This window comes from Capra hircus, chromosome 4 (assembly GCF_001704415.2).
Source record: "Capra hircus breed San Clemente chromosome 4, ASM170441v1, whole genome shotgun sequence".
NCBI classification, from domain to species: Eukaryota; Metazoa; Chordata; class Mammalia; order Artiodactyla; family Bovidae; genus Capra; species Capra hircus.
The window spans coordinates 84,331,628-84,351,471 of record NC_030811.1 but is presented as its reverse complement, the minus strand read 5'-3'; positions in this window follow the sequence as shown (position 1 = coordinate 84,351,471).

Here is a 19,844-nt window from a genome sequence, read left to right as displayed (position 1 = left end):
ACTACATTGATCATTAAGAAAACTAACTCCAATTCTAACTGTAATTAACTTACTTTCTCTGAGCAATAATTTGTCAATAAACTAAATAGATTAGATGAAGTTTAATATCAGGAAGTTATATAAGTTCTTAACATTTTTTAAGAAAAAGTTGCTATTCTTTTATGTGCTGACTCAATAGTAAGAGAAGTCTTAGGTCAGTTGAGAGTAGAACTGTATAAAATTGAACAACTGACTATTTTAAAAAAATCTTTAAAATTATCAATTAATTTATATTTTCACAAGTTTATTTCTATTTATGTCTCCTGTTAGATTTTTTCTATTTATATTTTTATTTCATATACATAATTACTATATAAATTCATACGCCTTTTTTAGTTTTTGAAATATATTACTTTTTGTAAATTTAGTGACAAATATAGAAAATATATCCTTGAAACAGTAAGTTATTCGAGTTTGTAATTTGAGTTTTATGATTTTTAGGGAAAAAGAATGTCTTTCTTCTAAATATATATCTAATTAAGGAAGAAGAACCAAGGGTAAAGGGATCTCTCCTGTTTTTCTTTGCTGTCCTCAGCTTGTAGTTTTCATTGCATTGTCCAAGAAGGTTGCTCCAGCTCCGGCCATCGTGTCTGTATTCCTGTCACCTGGAATAAGGAAGGGATGGAGAAGGACATCCTCCTGCTTTTATCTGTGGTCTATGACTTAATCACAGGCCAGTCTTAGCTGCAAACTTTATGTTAGGTGCCTTGTGCCTATCTAAAAATAGGAGTTCCATTACTACAGAAAAAGACAAGGTACATTTAGAGACAATTGCCACTAAAAACTGAATATATTTTTCAAGCAATCAAGATGAATTAATTTCATATAAAATAAAATGCAGTTATTTTATGATCTAGTGATAAATAAGAACAGTTTTCAGTTTCTCCAACAGTCATTAATCCCTCTAATGACTTAATAACTTTGTGAACTTTTGTAATGTGACTTTCTTATTATTCCCTTCATTTATTTTGTATAACTGAAATATTTCATCTCTTCAGGAAAATTTCCTTTAATCTCTCATCTTATTTAGATATTTCTTTGTAATTGGATATCTTTGGTATCGTACTACAATCTTGGCACTTACAACACTATAGTCATTAGTAACATGCCTATATCATTTATTAGAATATTCCTTGAGGGCATATGCTACATCTGACATATTTTTGTAACCTCAGCCCCTAACACATTCCTGGAACATAGTGCATCTGTCACTGCTTGTTGAAAAGAAAATGCATAGACTATGTGAGGTAATTTATGTGCAGTAGCATACAGAACACTAGCAATTGCTTGATGCATGCAAATTAGAAATCAGCTATCAGGTAGACCACATGTATATGTTTAAGCCATCCTAGTAATACGACAGGCCTTTGAATTATTGCTCTAACTTAATGTAACCCCCAAATAAGTAGATTAAAAATACCCTTTCCCTCCTTCCTCTCTTTCTCCTGGGTCAGGAAGTGAGGAAAATGGTAATCCTGAGCCATGATTTCAGTTTATCCTGTACAGAGAATCATGTCAAAATCCTGGCCCCATCTTTTTGTGGCTGAAAGAGTAAATAAACTACCTCTCAGTTTTCAACTCCTTTCATATTCAGACAGGCCTGAAATATTCACTCTGGACTCACTGATAAAGAAAAAGAACTGACACTATTCTGACCTAACTGCCAAAATGAAGCATTGCCCCAGAGAGAGGAGCCTTACACATTGTCAGACCATTAAGAAAATATTTTTTATATTCTTTCTGGATTCAAATCATAGTATCTCAGAGAATGGATGCTTATCTTTGGGTGGAGTGTGAATATAAGTATGTTTGTATGCGTGTATGTCTATGTGTATTTGGTTCTACCATTACTCCTTAGGAAAGTCTCTCCCTGAGTACATGAAATGTATTACCTAAGGTGTACAAAAGTTCTTAGGTGTGACAGGGACTGCAGGTCTAGGCACATTCATGGTACACTGAGCTGATGATATTGACCACAGAGTCTCAAGAAGCAACATGAATAGAATGGTCTGATGGAAACTCATGCAACAAACATTTTTCTCTGCTATTTATCCCTTTCTTTCTGCTCATTTGGAGATCTTGAGCTCACATTATTAGACTGTTCCTCAAACCTATCCCCAGTTCTTAACTCTGGATTAACCCTTAGCAATCCTCACTTAATACTTCCTGCACTCCCCAACAGATGTCAATGACCTCCCTGTACTGCCTTTGAATCTCTTCCCTAAACTGCAGCAACGTTAAGAAAGCCCCAATCCTGTGACTTGCCTGACTGCCATACACTCTTAACCTGTATGTGTCTTCTTCCTTCTAGAGCTTTTTCTTTGTTTAAACCTCATGAATCCTTCCTGTGTTGTAGCCCTGCCTCATCACATTCCCTCACCCTTATATTCTTTGTTCAGTCATTAATGGCCTAACTCTAATTTTTCATCCTTCTGTACCCCAAAGTGTGGTCCCGTCTCCCACCCAGTGATGGAGTCTCTTATTACAGGCAGGATGGCAGATATCCAGATCCCTCCACTGTATCTTGTCAGACTCCTGCAACCTGGGGTACCAGACCCAGACATGCTAAGAACATCAAGTCTTCACCAGCTACTAATGGTTCTTATATTTTTATCTTGGAGTTTTCTGTTTTCTTAGTTAGTGTCGCTCTATCACTAGATTTATTATAAAAGCAGCCCACTTTGTGCAGAATACTCAGTTCTATCACTGCCCTTCTAAGCTCTTCTCTGTACCACAGAGGAGGAAGTCTGAGTAACCACATTTCCCTGACTCCCTTGCCTACAGGTTTCTGGTTCAGATCCAACCATAGGAAAAACTCATGCAAAATTTACAAGGCAAAGAAGGAAAAAACAGTGACCTCTGACAACATCTGTAGGCCAAGCCATAGGAATAAGTTTATAGCAGCCTGAGAATCTGTCAAGGTTTTCTGAGAATCCCTTAACTGTGGGTAGATCAGCCATTGATTCTAACTTCCTCCTTTACTCCCAAATTTCTTGAAAGGCATCTTCCTGAATTAATTCCTCCTGTCCTTTTCACTGCACTCCAGTCTCAATTTTGGCTCCTTAAGAGACTTCCTTCTCTCAAAATGCTAGAAATGACCTTGTTTATCCTGAAAATATCCTGACTACTCATTACTTAAGTAAAAAGAAAATTTATGGATGTTACATGGATGTATCAAAAATGACAATGGTGCCACATGTTTTACTAGCACTCACGACATTTTTGAAATAAGAAAAATAAACAGAGAAATTTACTACTTTGCTGGTGGGTAGATTTCAATGTGTATTGTACTTAAAGAATCCATCAAAGTCATGGGCTAGCTGGGATCTTGATTAACCATCTAATGGCACCTGGAACATTTCTCTAACTAAAGGACAAAAATTCAAATGTTTTTAGGGGGCTGCAGGTGGAAAAAATAAATAAAACAAGTAGAATATAGCAAATAGAAAATATCAGTTCCATGGCAAACCAAAGACTGTGCTTTTTATCTGAGAGAGCAGCCACTTCACAATATCTACTAGTTGTTTCTATGCTGCAATAGGAAGATTGGGTTTCTAAATTTTTCAGTTTATCAGAAATAGTCAAGAATCCCACCTTTTATACAAAGTCTCCAAAATTTAATTATTTGGAAGGGAATTAAAAAACATTTTTGACCCTTGTATTTGCCCCAAAAACTTAGTTACAAGTTGTTTCTTGTCCATACACTGGCATTTTCTGACCTCTGCTGTTAACATAATAATTCAGATAAGGGGATGTGCACTAGTGGAGGCAGCAGAAAGGTCACGAGTTGAAATCAATTTCTATTAAAAAGAACTGAAATATTAAGGGGGAGGCGTCTTTCATGGTGGAATGCACAAAGGTAAGATCAGGGAAGGGGTAGCTAAATTAGAACATGTTATGTAATCATAAGAGACCAGGTTTCTCTCTGTGGCTATAATTACTAGGTGTATTCCCACTTGAGCTATAGGAACAAATATTTCACATCAGCTGTACATTTTACCTTCCAAAGTTATTATCCCCTTGAGTTACCTAAAGTCTGAGCTACTCCTGTGGACCTGAAAGGAGGTGTGGAGAGTAAATGGGCAAGGTAATAAGAAGTGTGTTCTGACCAACTACTAATGACATGAATCTAGAAGAGCCGTGAAGGGACTGCAATAGAAACCAGCAGCAAGGCAAGCCACAAGGGGTCCTGCCAGAACCAGAGGCAAGCACACGTGAGAGCTTTCAGTAGACCAAACAAGAAGGAAATGAAGCAACTGGAAGAAATTGATCCTTGAAAAGGAGATGGTCGTAAATGCTTGATATGAAATTAGTGAATTTTCAATTTTAAATACATCTGAAAATGGTTAACTTTTCTTATTTTCATCATAATGTTCTTATTTTACCATAGTTTTGATTAATTTCTCAGAAGAATAAAGAATTTCCTTTAATATGATTTTCAACAGAGAAAAGTGGTGTTAGCCTATCAGTTTGTAAAAATTAATAAATATCCACTAGCTCAAATGAAAGCATTTTTGGTAAAATAATAAGTTTCAGAGCCTGGTTATATAAATTCCCAAAATTTACCTTGTATTATAACGTGAAAAGTAAAGTGCTAGTCACTCAGTCATGTCCAGCTCTTTGCAACCACATATACTGTAGCCTGTGCGGCTCCTCCATCCAAGGGGTTTTCCAGCAAGAATACTGGAGCGGGTTGCCATTTCCTTCTCCAGGGGATCTTCCTGACTCAGGGATGGAACCCTAGTCTCCCACATTGCAGGCAGACTCTTTACCATAAGGTATCATATGTTTTTAAAAAATAACCTATGTGAAGCAATATAATAGTTTCTGAATTTTCTCCGCATCTGTGTGAGAGAAAATACTATATTTCTGTGGCTCACTCTTATCACCAGCATCCATCACAACATATGACACAGAGCAGGGAAGAAATCAACTGGTTGTTGAATGAATGAACAAATAAGTGAATCATGGGAACACTGTCTTGATTTTTCCTAGGTAGGAAACATTTAGTATACAAAGAATCTGCCTTTCAGATTTTTAACTCTTGGTGATCAGAAGCATGACTTTAGAAGGCAAATGTAGATTCAGATATTGCTCTGCACTAGAGTTGGGTGATTGTGAACAGATCACTTCGACCCTTAGTGTCCTTTTAGTCATCTGTATACTTAGAATGACACTGATGTCAAAAAGTTGCTTTGGTATTTAAATAATTATTTGTAGCCTAAAAGATGATTGGGTACATGACAGGCCAGAGGGTTAGAATTATTTAATATCCACCAATGAATCATGCCTACAGGGGTTTCTTAAGATTTTGCTTAACTAAAAAGCCTAGTTCCTGATGTCCAGTGGTGATGTCCTTTAATAGTTGTCTACTGTTTCTCTTTTTCTTTGTTTAGCTCATTAGTTAATTTTCACAGTCATTTTGCTGCATGCTACTGAAATACAGACACTTCCTTTGCATGTTCAGAAAAGCATGGCTATTTATTTGAGATATTGCTCTTGGTTTTACCCAATTTCAATAAAACTCTGTGATGAACCTACCTAAATGGAACAACTTCCAAATAATGCTAAGTTGCATTACTGTCTTATGTTTTGTTTGCTGAAGCCTCAGCAAGCAGTACACTATTATTGTCAAATTATTCCTAGGTCAGCTGATAGTGAATTAAATAATTCATGTTATAGATTCCCCCACTATCTGAAAGCAGAGCATTCCTTTGTAAGCTGAAATGGTAGAAAGTAAAGAAGCAATTATCTTAGAACACATCTTCCTAATGGATGCACAAGTCAAGATAAAGCACAGGTGCTTATAGACACAATTCAAAGCAATGGTGGTTTGATGCTGAGATGCTGAGTGTAGTTTTGTGGAAGGAGCTTGGGGTACCTCTCTCACTGCTCAGGGTACATGATGCCTATATAATGGCTCACTGCCGAGCCAACACTGAAAGCTATTTTCACTTTTTGTTTTTATTCATAAAATGACCAAAGAAGTTAAGGCCACTATGTTCACTGAGTTTATAGTTTAGTCAAAGGGAAATACTTGAAAGAAAAATAAAATGAAACGTTGGGAAAAATGATATTGCAAATATATGCTTTCAAACTCACCCTGCCCCACATCAAACACATAACCATGATGAATAAAATATAAAAAAGTGAATGTTAAAGAAAGCCACTCCTGAATAATGATGAAAAAGAGATAAATATCTCTATGTTCAAGAATTTGAAAAGAAAAGTGAATTAAATTTGAGTTTGATGGCCTGTTAAATTCTAGATCTGGAAGCAGTTGGAAGTTGCTAGGAGTTCAACTTCTGTAGAGTAGAAGAGGCTAAGTGTGTTCCGGGTGAATACTGGGAAAAGAGCCAAACTCACTGCTGGAAACCAGTGGCTGGAATGGGCTTTCTACCCTGAACATAAAAGAGGTAAAAATACTGCTTGTATGGGGCCTCTGCCTAGTATGAAGCAATTTGCTTGGGGAAGCAGGAGGAAACAGGGCCAACCTCCTGAGCAGAAACTGAGACAAATTTTCCATGGCTGGATTCCTGGATCTTTGAACTATTCCCATGGTGTAAATTCCTTAAACTTCCAAAATAATACTTGATTATGGACTGGGATCCCAGGGACTGGGTAGATGTAACCCCATTAGAGAATAAGAGGTAGAGAAACAGCACTGAGCATGTGTCTGGAACTCAAAATACTAAACACATGAATAAATCTTTTACTGCTAAAAAAAAGTCTAAGAAAAGCAACAATCACAAGATTGTAAAGCAACTATACTCCAATAAAAGTTAAAAAAAAAAAACAGGATAATCTAAACTTATATAACATTGCTGTTCTTGGAATCCTCAAAAATATAACTGAGGGAAAAGTGTCAGTTTAAAAAATACATATGAAACAAAATGAAGAAAAATTAAATATAAATAAGTAAAAATAGCTTAGAAATTTTAGAAATAAATATATTCAATTTTGGAAGACAAATAGCATAATATACATAAAAAATCTAGATTGACTAATAGTAGTCAACTGTAAATAAACCTGCTGAGGAAAATGAAATGTAAAAACACAGGGGTAAGAATATATTAAAAAGCCATAGAAACAAAGATAGATTAAGTTGACAACATAAATTTAAGAGAAGTTTAAGAAGATTGAATGTGAACAATGATAGAGAACAAATATTTAATGAGTTAATGACTGGAACATTTCCAAAACTGAAGATAACACAAGTTCATCTGATTAAAAATGGACACCAAGCATTAATACAAATAAATTAAAAACAAATTATTAGAAAAGCTAAAAACAGCAATGATAAAGGATATGAAATCTTAAGTTGTGACATGAATAAAATACAAATTTTCTTCAGTTGTCTTATAACAGATTTTTTTCTCAACAATAGATGCCTGACACAATGGGGGTATAAAGTTAAAATCCTAAGAGAAAGATAACTGTAAAAGAAAAATTTTATATCCAGCTGAACAATTGTCCAAATGCAAAAGCATAACAAAGGCATTTTTAGACAGGTAAGGAGTAAAAGACTGTATTGTTTTCAGAACATAGGATATGATTCAAGAAGAAAAATAAAATGTGAAGTTATCAAGGAATGAAAAATTAGTGGTAAGTCCCAGGTATTTTAATATGTATTTATCTACTTCATTAACTATTTCTATAAACAAAATAAACACTAATTTTGGTTTCTAAAAATATAATACTAAATTCTAGAGAATGATATAAGAGAAGGTGAAAGAAAGAAATTTTGTTGGATTTTTAATATTACTTCACTGGACAAGCTAAGGTCAAAGAAACCCCAGTAAGATGTAGGGGCTGGAGTGGCTGTAGGAGATACTCCATGTCCAAGGGCAAAGGAGAAGACCAAGCAAGATGGTAAAAGAGGTGAACTTCCATTTAGAATCAAACCCCATTCCCGCCAGATATGCTCAGAGGACTCAGACAACCCTTGTGCACACAAGGACCCAGGGACCTCACAGAGACTGAGACAAGACTGCATTTGTGTGTCTCCCATAGAGGTACAGGTTGGTGGTGCTTTGCAGCATGGACAGGGGCTCTGGGTACAGCAGAATTGGGTATGGCATAAGCCCTCTTGGAGGAGGTCGCCATTAACGCCACCATTCAGTTCAGTTCAATCAGTCATGTTTGACTCTCCAATCCCATGAACTTTAGCAGGCCAGGCCTCCCTGTCCATCACCAACTTCCAGAGTTTACTCAAACTAATATTCACTGAGTCAGTGATGACATCCAACAATCTCATCCTCTGTCCTCCCGTTCTCCTCCTGCCTTCAATCTTTCCCAGTTCAGGGTCTTTTCAAAGGAGTCAGCTCTTTGCATCAGGTGGTCAAAGTATTGGAGTTTCAGTTTCAACTTCAGTCCTTCCAATGAATATTCAGGACTAATTTCCTTTAGGATAGACTGGTTGGATCTCCTTGCAGTTCAAGGGACTCTCAAGAGTCTTCTCCAACATCACAGTTCAAAAGCATCAATTCTTCAGTGCTCAGCTTTCTTAACAGTCCAACTCTCACATCTATATGTGACTACTGGAAAAAACACAGCCTTGACTAGATGGACTTTGCTGAAAAAGTAATGTCTGTTTTTAATATGCTGTCTAGGTTGGTCATAACTTTCCATCCAAGGAGCAAGCGTTTATTTATTTCATGGTTGCAGTCACCATCTGCAGTGATTTTGGAGCCCTCCAAAATAAATTCTGCCAATGTTTCTACTGTATCTCCATCTACTTGTCATGAAGTGATGGGACCAGATGCCATGATCTTTGTTTTCTGAAGGTGGAGCTTTAAGCAAAGTTTTTCACTCGCCTCTTTCACTTTCATCAAGAGGCTCTTTAGTTCTTCCTCACTTTCTGCCATAAGGGTGGTGTCATCTGTGTATCTGAGGTTATTGATATTTCTCCAAACAATCTTGATTCCAGCCTGTGCTTCATCAAGCCCAGCATTTCTCATGTATGCTGTTAAATATACTCTGCATATAAGTTAAATAAGCAGGGTGACAACACAGCCTTGACATACTCCTTTCCCAATTTTGAACCAGTCTCTTGCTCCATGTCCAGTTCTAACTATTGCTTCCTGACCTGCATACAGATTTCTCAAGAGGCAGGTCAGGTGGTCTGGTATTCCTATCTCTTTCAGAATTTCCGACTGTTATTGTGATCCACACAGTCAAAGGCTTTGGCATAGTCAATAAAGAAGTAATAGATGTTTTCTGGACCCTCTTGCTTTTTTGATGATCCAGCAGATGTTGGCAATTTGATCTCTGGTTCCTCTACCTTTTCTAAAACCAGCTTGACATCGGAAGTTCATGGTTCATGTACAGTTGAAGCCCGGCTTGGAGAATTTTGTGCATTACTTTACTAGCATGTGAGATGCGAGCAATTGTGCAGTAGTTTGAGCATTCTTTGGCATTGCCTTTCTCTGGGATTTGAATGAAAACTGACCTTTTCTAGTCCTGTGGCCACTGCTGAGTTTTCCAAATTTCCTGGCATATTGAGTGCAGCACTTTCACAGCATCATCTTTCAGGATTTGAAATAGCTCAACTGGAATTCCATCACCTCCACTAGCTTTGTTCTTAGTGATGCTTCCTAAGGGCCACTTGACTTCACATTCCAGCAAACATTCACTTCCAAAAACACAAGAGTGGATTCTGCACATGGACATCACCAGATGGTCAACACCAAAATCAGATTGATTATATTCTTTGAATCCAAATATGAAGAAGCTCTATACAGTCAGGGAAAACAAGACTGGGAGCTGACTGTGGCTCATATGAACTCCTTATTGCCAAATTCTGACTTAAAGTGAAGAAAGTAGGAAAAACCACTAGACCATTCAGGCATGTCCTAAATCAAACTCCTAACGACTATACAGTGGAAAGGAGAAATAGATTTAAGAAAATAGATCTGATAGACAGAGTGCCTGATGAATTATGGACGAAGTTCATAACATTGTAAAAAGACACAGAACAAGACCATCCTCCTACAAAACAAATGCAATAAAGCAAAATGGCTGTCTGAGGAGGCCTTACAAATAGCAGTGAAAAGAAAAGAAGCAAAAGCAAAGGAGAAAAGGAAATATATACCCATTTGAAGGCAGAGTTTCAAAGAATAGCAAAGAGAGATAATAAAGCCTTCCTCAGCGATCAGTGCAAAGAAATAGAGGAAAACAACAGAATGGGAGAGACTAGAGATCTCTTCAAGAAAATTAGAGATATCAAGGGAACATTTCATGCAAAGATGGGCACAATAAAGGACAGAAATGGTATGGACCTAACAGAAACAGAACATATTAAGAAGAGGTGGCAAGAATACACAGAAGAACTGTACAAAAAAAGATCTTCAGGACCCAGATAATCACAGTGGTGTGATCACTCACCTAGAGCCAGACATCCTGGAATGTGAAGTCAAGTGGGCCTTAGGAAGCATCACTATGAATAAAACTAGTGGAGGTGATGGAATTCCAGTTGAGCTATTTCAAATCCAGAAAGATGATGCTGTGAAAGTGCTGCTCTCAATATGTCAGGAAATTTGGAAACCTCTGCAGTAGCCACAGGACTGGAAAAGGTCAGTTTTCATTCAAATCCCAGGGAAAGACTATGCCAAATAATGCTCAAACTGCTGCACAATTGCACTAATCTCACACACTAAGTAATGCTCAAATTTTTCAAGCCAAGCTTCAACAGTATGTGAACCATGAAATTCCAGATGTTCAATCTGGTTTTAGAAAAGGTAGAGGAACCAGAGGTCAAATTGTCAACATCCGATGGATCATCAAAAAAGCAAGAGAGTTCCAGAAAAAACATCTATTTCTGCTTTATTGACAATGCCAAAGCCTTTTACTGTGTAGATCACAATAAACTGTGTAAAATTCTGAAAGAGTTGGAAATAGCAGACCACCTGACCTGCCTCTTGAGAAACCTATATTCAGGGTCAGGAAGCAACAGTTAGAACTGGACATGAAACAACAGACTGGTTCAAAATCAGGAAAGGGGTATGTCAAGGCTGTATATTGTCACCCGGCTTATTTAACTTATATGCAGAGTACATCATGAGAAACGCTGGGCTGGATGAAGCACAAACTGGAATAAAGATTGCCAGGAAAAATATCAATAACCTCAGATACACAGATGACACCACCCTTATGGAAGAAAGCAAAGAACTAAAGAGCCTCTTGATGAAAGTGAAAGAAGAGAGTGAAAAACTTGGCTTACATCTCCACATTCAGAAAACAAAGATCATGGCATCCCGTCCCATCACTTCATGGCAAATAGATGGAAAAAGTGACAGACTTTATTTTTGGGGAGCTCCAAAATCACTGCAGATGGTGACTGTTGTCATGAAATAAAAAGACGCTTGCTCCTTGAAAGAAAAGTTATGACCAACCTAGACTGCATATTAAAAAGCAGAGACATTACTTTGTCAACAAAGGTCCATTTAGTCAAGGCTATGGTTTTTCCAGTAGTCATGTATGGATGTGAGTAGGACAATAAAGAAAGTTGAGTGCCAAAGAATTGATGCTTTTGAACTGTGATGTTGGAGAAGACTCTTGAGAGTCCCTTGAACTGCAAGGAGAACCAACCAGTCCAGATCCTTAGGGAAATCAGTCCTGAATATTCATTGGAAGGACTGATGTTGAAGCTGAAATTTCAATACTTTTATCACCTGATGCGAAGAGCTGACTCCTTTGAAAAGACCTGGATGCTGGGAAATGTTGAAGGCGGGAGGAGAAGGGGACAACAGAGGATGAGATGGTTGGATGGCATCACCGATTCAATGGGCATGAGTTTTAGTATACTCCAGGAGTTGGTGATGGACAGGGAGGCCTGGCGTGCTGCAGTTCTTGGGGTCGCAAAGAGTCGAACACTACTGAGAGTCGGACTGAACTGAACTGAAGCTTTATTTTGTATGAAAAGATTGATAAAGATACTGAATAGTTTTAGAGTTGTAAGAAGAATTTATAGTGAGATAGTAAATGTATAAATGCACAATGACATTTCATCTGAATAATAAAAGAATTCAGACCCACAGGCTCAGCAGCCACCAGCCTGAGCAGCCAAAGCACAGTCCTTGCAGCAGCTGTCCTAGAATGGTCCTGACTTCAGTGACTCTGTTTCCTTTATTTTCCCTGTTAACTCACTATCTACCAACGTAAGTCAAATGTGCTTCTCAAACCACTCACATAGGATGACTTACTCTAGTTATACTTGTCTCTAGTTTCATGGGCTAACAACATCTAATCACAGCACACCTGAAGCCTTCCTGGCTTTCATTAAAGACCTTTTTCTCTCCCCTGCTTGAGTTTAAATCTCTGCTAAAATCAAGTAATGATGTCCAATCTTACTATAACAAGCTCTGAATAAATAGCCTCATTTTTTCCTTATTTGGGTTGGCTTTATTTTCCCCAAAACAAAATATGCATGGCTAAAGCCATCAGAGATAACAGTTGGAATAACAGATACACAATTTATAGCTAGTAAATCAATAGCCACAAAGAGGATGAGAGGAAGCATCAATACCTTTATTATTTTAACAAATGTCAAGATAGGGAAGATTAGATAGAAATAAAAAAATATTAGAGACTATGAAATAACATCTAACAAATCTAAATGTGTCAATAATAGGAGGATTAAGTTCATGAATTAAATGACAGAATATCAGATTATATAATACTTTATGCAATGTAAAAGCTGTAACCAATGTAAATAGACATGCATAGCCATCTAGAAAGATTGAAGTTAATTTTCATATAAAATGAAATAAAAGTTTCATTGAAGGTAATTCCCATATTTCATATAGGAAAAAAAATACATAAAAACAGCTTTATAATATATGTTATACAGATTTTAAAAAGTCAAATGCATCATTTGGAATAGAGCTTAGAATTGCATAATAATTATAGCAAAATATAATATAAATATATTTCATTACTTTTCATGCTTTAAATAAAATGATCTTGGAATACACAATGAACATTTGACAGTAATCTAAAGAGAATTTTTAAAAGTCACAATCATAGTTGGAGATATAAATTATAGAAGGGTAACAGATTGTATGAAATAGGAACTAAATTATAAAACACAAAAGAATCATCAGGGAATTAGAGGATTTGAATAAAATAACTGAATAATTTGATGCAAGGACAACAGAACCCAGTAAAATATAATAAAAATATTATGTATAATATATTATATACTAACATAAAATGCAATGAACAAATCCAATATACTTAAAAATTTGTACCAAACAGCGTTCTAAAATATATATTTACTATCAAAATTGTCTCAGGGTGGAAAGAAAACTTGTGTAGTCTAGTGAGCATTTGAAAAATGGAATAAGTAAGTAAATGTCTGTTTGTGTCCAACTCTTTGCGACCCCATGGGCTGTAGCCCCAGGCTCCTCTGTCCATGGGATTTTCCAGGCAAGGATACTGGAGTGGGTACCATTTTCACCTCAGGGGATCTTCCCAACCCAGGGATTGAACCATGTCTCCTGTACTGGTAGGTGGATTCTTGACCACTGCACCACCCAGGAAGTTCTAAGTAAATGTCTAAGAATATCGTAGGCACTGTTGATTTTAAAGGGTATTTTAAAAATCAAATCTTCAAGAAATAATGATTTTTACAAACAGTTCCAAACAATAGGAGAATGAAATATATCCTAAAAATTTTGTTTAAGTAGAATCATATAACATGTGATTGTTTTTGCCTGACTTCTTTCACATAGCATAATGTTTTGAGGGTTCATTCATGTAGCATTTATCAAAACTTCATTTCTTTTCATGGCTGAATGATATTTAATTGTATGGATATACTACATTTTGTTTATCTTTTCATCAATTTATGGACATTTGGATTTTTTCACATTTTTATATGAAAGACATGAAAAGACATTTTTTAAGGCATTTATGAAGGCTGTATAAGGGAGGAAGTGTCAAGATGTGAGGTGAGAAAATAAGGAGCTTACCTCCCCCACCAAATATATCAAAAATAAAACTATATGTGGAACAATTCTCAATGAAAACTAACTGGCAGCTGGCAGAAGCTTGCAACCAAGGTTGCAAGAAAAAAGCATACCTAATGGAGTAGGAAGGGAAGAATAGTGATCAGGTTCAGACCTGTGTCCTTGGAAGTGTTCTCAGAGGAAGTGAGAAAGTACACAGACTCCCCGGGGAGCGAGCATGATCTGAGCCAGAGATTGGGTTTCCTGGTCCTGGGCTCCGGAGGACACAAGCCCCTTGGTTTGTTGGAGGGCCTCTAGAACAAGTAGAAGGGCTAGGGGTGTGCTGGATACAGCTCATGAGGAAGGCACACACTAAACAGCCTCAGAAGCAGGACAGAGAGAAGTCTGCTCTCAAGGCTACTGCGTTTCTATCGCCTCCTCCCCACCTGCGCCAGTCTGAGCTATGTGAATGCTGCAGTCCCACTCACTCCATGCCACCATGTGGCACTGGATCTGGGTCACCTATGACTAGGAAAAAGGCTCATCCTAAGGACACTGAGGTGACCCAGTCCTGGGGCAGAGCCTCTACAGAGGTGGCGGTGACCACTACTGGAGCTTACTCAAGTGGTGTCTCAGAAGCTCACCTCCAGTAGACATCAAGAATCATGCAGGATCCCACCAACTTTGTGGAGCACTTCCACAAGTAAAACAGGGGTGGCAGAGGCTGGGGACAATGAGCAGCTGTGAGAGACAAGGGGGACCTGCACCCAAGGCTTTGTCTGAGAAGAGCCATAGGTACCTACCTACACAGACAATGAATTGGACCTCTGATTACACACAGGTTCCACTTACATCAGCACCTCCCTCCTATAGGGCAAAGCTCCTGATGTGGGAAGAGGGGAAATCACACACTTAAAGGAAATAGAACCAACTCAAGGCTGACACTCAGTGCTTTTGCTCCAGGAATTTGAGATCAGACTCCACCCTTGATGGGGTGGTGATAGTCAGTCACTGATCAGAGAGGAAATTCTTCCTCATACCAGGCACTGTGATATCCCCTCTGTTTCGAGTTCCACTTACTACCAAAGTGGTAGCTGTCAACACATCTTGAGAAAACAGTGACTTGTGCCCATGCCAAATCTAGCTCTCCAAAAGAAAATGAATGTTATGAAGGCAAGTCACAAAAGAGCATCTTTTGGGGTGGTAAAAATGGGGAAATTTTCCCTAAGAAATTGGCAATGAGAAGCAGATTACCAGTAGGAGACAATTTTTCACTCAATGGACTGCCCAGTATTAGCAAGGATTAGGAGGATGATTTAGCCCTAAATACTGCTGAAGGGGATGAAAACAAGTATGTTACAAGGAATGCTGATTTGGTAATTCCCTTTTTTCCTATTATATCATATTTGAGAAAATTGGGAAGAATATGTAAGACATGATATCAGTTGTTGGTACAATATTGTGTACTTAATTATTCCCCTATTATTCTGTTTGTTTGACCAATTTCACTGGAAAATGAATAAGACAAGAAAAACAAAGTAACTAAGTGGTAAGAAAAAAATAATAAATTGAATCTACAAAACTGAATAACAGAAGGGATATAATTTATGTTGTTTGGCTAGGATAATCCTCTCTAAGGCCCTAACTTTTAAGCTGAGACTTTAATTATTTAAATAGAAATTTCCAGAGGCACAGTTGGCAAAAGAGTTTTTCAGACCAAACAAAAGGAGGATAATAAAGCTCTGAAAAAATAAATAGTTGGGACATTTCTAGGGAGAGAAAGGAGGCCAGCTTGGCTTGAGTGGAATGAAAGATTAAAGGGATCCAAGAGAAGGTGACTATGGCAAGGGCATTTATTTTATTTAAGAGAAATAGGAAACCGAATGATTTAAGCAGGGACATATTGAAATCAGGTTTGTGTTTTATACTTTTGTTCTCTTATGAGAAGACTAGATTTAAAAGGTCAAGAAGAGACCGGGAGACAGTAGATTGAAGATAGTTACCTTTGTCAAGACAAGAGATGATGATGATGTAGACAGAGAGGAATTAACCAATTTAAGAAAAGTATGAAGCAGAATCATCTGGACGTTATGATAGACAGCATGTAGAAAGTGAAGGAGAGGAAGTTTCTGAAGTATGGCTCTCAGATTGGCTAGAGATCAAGACTTTTGACACCAAAGTAAAGAAAGATTTTTAAATTCCCAAATAAATATAAAACCAAGTAATGACCAACATATTTGTTCATCTAATAAGACGTATTGCTTATTTCTTTCAGTATTCTTTAAAATGGGAATGTTCACTTATTACTTTTCAAAATCAGTCTTATAATATTTGAGTTCTTTTATGTATTGACTTTTACATAGTTTTGCTTAATAGTTGTAATTTTTAAAATCCACTTGTCAAATTTCTAACAAATTCATGTTACTGATTGGATACCCTGTAAGAGATTGTGAAATTTATAGTTTCTTTTGGAGAATATTAATAATTCACTGTTTATGATAAGTATGTCTTATTAAGCCTTTGACATTTTAAATATGTTTTTATTTAGAGAAAAGACAAAGAGTTACAAGTAGATACCTGGCAGCCAAGAAGAAAAACTCATGATGTTTAAAGAAATTTAATCACATATTTTTCATAAGATTCCACTGAAGATTAACTGATTTTAAATTCAATAATTTGCTTTTTTAATATTATAAGAACTCTGAAACCTAAAAATAGATTAAAAAACAATAGCAATTATAAAATTAGCTAACATTTCTTGAGGACATACCATCTGCCTAACATTGTATAAAGAAATTTATAATTCTCCTGATAATCCATATGTTAAGTATTATTATTCTCTTTTAGCAGATGGGAAAATAGAAGCAAAGTAGAAAAAATAAGGTACAGAAAAAATCTAAAACTAAATATTTCTGTTAGAATGAAATCATCTGCTTATAGTTCTATGTACCGGACAGCCAGACATTTCACAAACCTCAAATTTGGTGTAAGGGTGTCAGCTGATACTAGCTTCCAGGCTTGAATAAAGAAGTGGATACTATCTGGCTTCACATTGTTAAAAAGGAAATTGCATTCTCTCAAATCTGAGATTATTGAATAATGTCCTTAGATCCAGGGATGAAAGTCTATTTTAGGTATCATCATGAAAATTGTAACACAATTATATTTTTATTTTAAAAACCAACCTATTGGTTCTACCTGGAGCTCCAGTACTTTGGACACCTCATGTGAAGAGTTGACTCATTGGAAAAGACTCTGATGCTGGGAGGGATTGGGGGCAGGAGGAGAAGGGGACGACCCAGGATAAGATGGCTGGATGGCATCATGGACTCGATGGACGTGAGTCTGAGTGAACTCTGGGAGTTGGTGATGGACAGGGGGGCCTGGCGTGCTGCGATTCATGGGGTCACAAAGAGTCGGACACGACTGAGCGACTGAAATGAACTGAACCGAACCGAAAGAGGGTAGGAAACAAAGGAAAAGCCTAATGTTGTTTCAGAAATCTTATATGAGAAATATGTGTGTGGGGGGAATATTTAACATGTGTTTGTTTAAAAGAAAGTAGATGTGTATTTATAGAAGATGCACACCTTTGAAAGCAGTATAAAATTGTATACTTATACATTTTTAGGTAATCAGTCAGTCGGTTCAGTGGCTCAGTTGTGTCTGACTCTTTGCAATCCCATGGACTGCAGCATACCAGGCTTCCCTGTCCATCACCAACTCCCAGAGCTTGATCAAACTCATGTCCATTGAGTCGGTGATGCCATCCAACCATCTCATCCTCTGTCATGTCCTTCTCCTGCCTTCAATCTTTCCCAGCATCAGGGTCTTTTCCAATGAGCCAGTTCTTTGCATCAGGTAGCCAAAGTATATATTCTGTTTAATAAATTAGTTTCTACCCTATCCATATTAGATGAATATTGACAAAACTATCCAGAGAAAAAAAATGGTGATTCTAATATTCATATAGTTAAAAAACAAAATTTAAATAAATGATGTATCAGTATTCTGATAAATTACCAACTCTACTTCCAAGTACTTTTATTGATTAATACTGCATCATTTAACCCAGTAAAGGAATGTAAGATTTCAGTTTTGGATATCAAAACCTTTGTATTTCAAAGTTGAACCAAAGTTTAAGCCAAAGTTTAAAACTATTTACTGTCAATTCATGGAAATTTAGGTATACAGGGCAGTAATACAGGTCAGCAATTTTATCTTTCCTATATAAAATTCACTTGAGAGTCTAAATACAAGGAAGGTGTGTTTATCATAGGCTTTTAAGCTTGCTTTTTAAAAAAATGATTACAGGAATGATGGAAACCTAAATTTACCATAGTCTGTCTCTTTTTTCAGTCCAAGCAATTTTTTTTTTTTAGTTTTTTATTTTTTTTAATTTTAAAATCTTTAATTCTTACATGCATTCCCAAACATGAACCCCCTCCCACCTCCCTCCCCATAACATCTCTGTGGGTCATCCCCATGCACCAGCCCCAAGCATGCTGTATCCTGCGTCAGACATAGACTGGCGATTCAATTCTTACATGATAGTATACATGTTAGAATGCCAGTCTCCCAAAGCATCCCACCCTCTCCCTCTCCCTCTGAGTCCAAAAGTCCGTTATATACATCTGTGTCTTTTTTCCTGTCTTGCATACAGGGTCGTCATTGTCATCTTTCTAAATTCCATATATATGTGTTAGTATACTGTATTGGTGTTTTTCTTTCTGGCTTACTTCACTCTGTATAATCGGCTCCAGTTTCATCCATCTCATCAGAACTGATTCAAATGAATTCTTTTTAACGGCTGAGTAATACTCCATTGTGTATATGTACCACAGCTTTCTTATCCATTCATCTGCTGATGGACATCTAGGTTGTTTCCATGTCCTGAATTGGAGAACCCCAGAGTTAATAGAAGGAAAGAAATCTTAAAAATTAGGGCAGAAATAAATGCAAAAGAAACAAAAGAGACCATAGCAAAAATAAACAAAGCCAAAAGCTGGTTCTTTGAAAGGATAAATAAAATGGACAAACCATTAGCCAGACTCATCAAGAAGCAAAGAGAGAAAAATCTAATCAATAAAATTAGAAATGAAAATGGAGAGATCACAACAGACAACACAGAAATGCAAAGGATCATAAGAGACTACTATCAGCAATTATATGCCAATAAAATGGACAACGTGGAAGAAATGGACAAATTCTTAGAAAAGTACAACTTTCCAAAACTAAACCAGGAAGAAATAGAAAATCTTAACAGACCCATCACAAGCATGGAAATTGAAACTGTAATCAGAAATCTTCCAGCAAACAAAAGCCCAGGTCCAGATGGCTTCACAGCTGAATTCTACCAAAAATTTCGAGAAGAGCTAACACCTATCCTCCTCAAACTCTTCCAGAAAATTGCAGAGGAAGGTAAACTTCCAAACTCATTCTATGAGGCCACCATCACCCTAATACCAAAACCTGACAAAGATGTCACAAAAAAAGAAAACTACAGGCCAATATCACTGATGAACATAGATGCAAAAATCCAAGCAATGTTTTCAAACTAACAAACTACTGATTTAGCTTATGTTCAGTAAAACCTAAATTGTCAAAATATTTCTTGTTATCTTGTTCTTTGACAGCATTCATTGACCCAAAAGTTTTGCCAGTTTAAATGTATTATTGCATTAGTAGATATAAGATACTGGATAAGGCAATGGCACCCCACTCCAGTACTCTTGCCTGGAAAATTTCATGGATGGAGGAGCCTGGTAGGCTGCAGTCCATGGGGTCGCTGAGAGTTGGACACGACTGAGGGACTTCCATTTCATTTTTCACTTTCATGCATTGGAGAAAGAAATG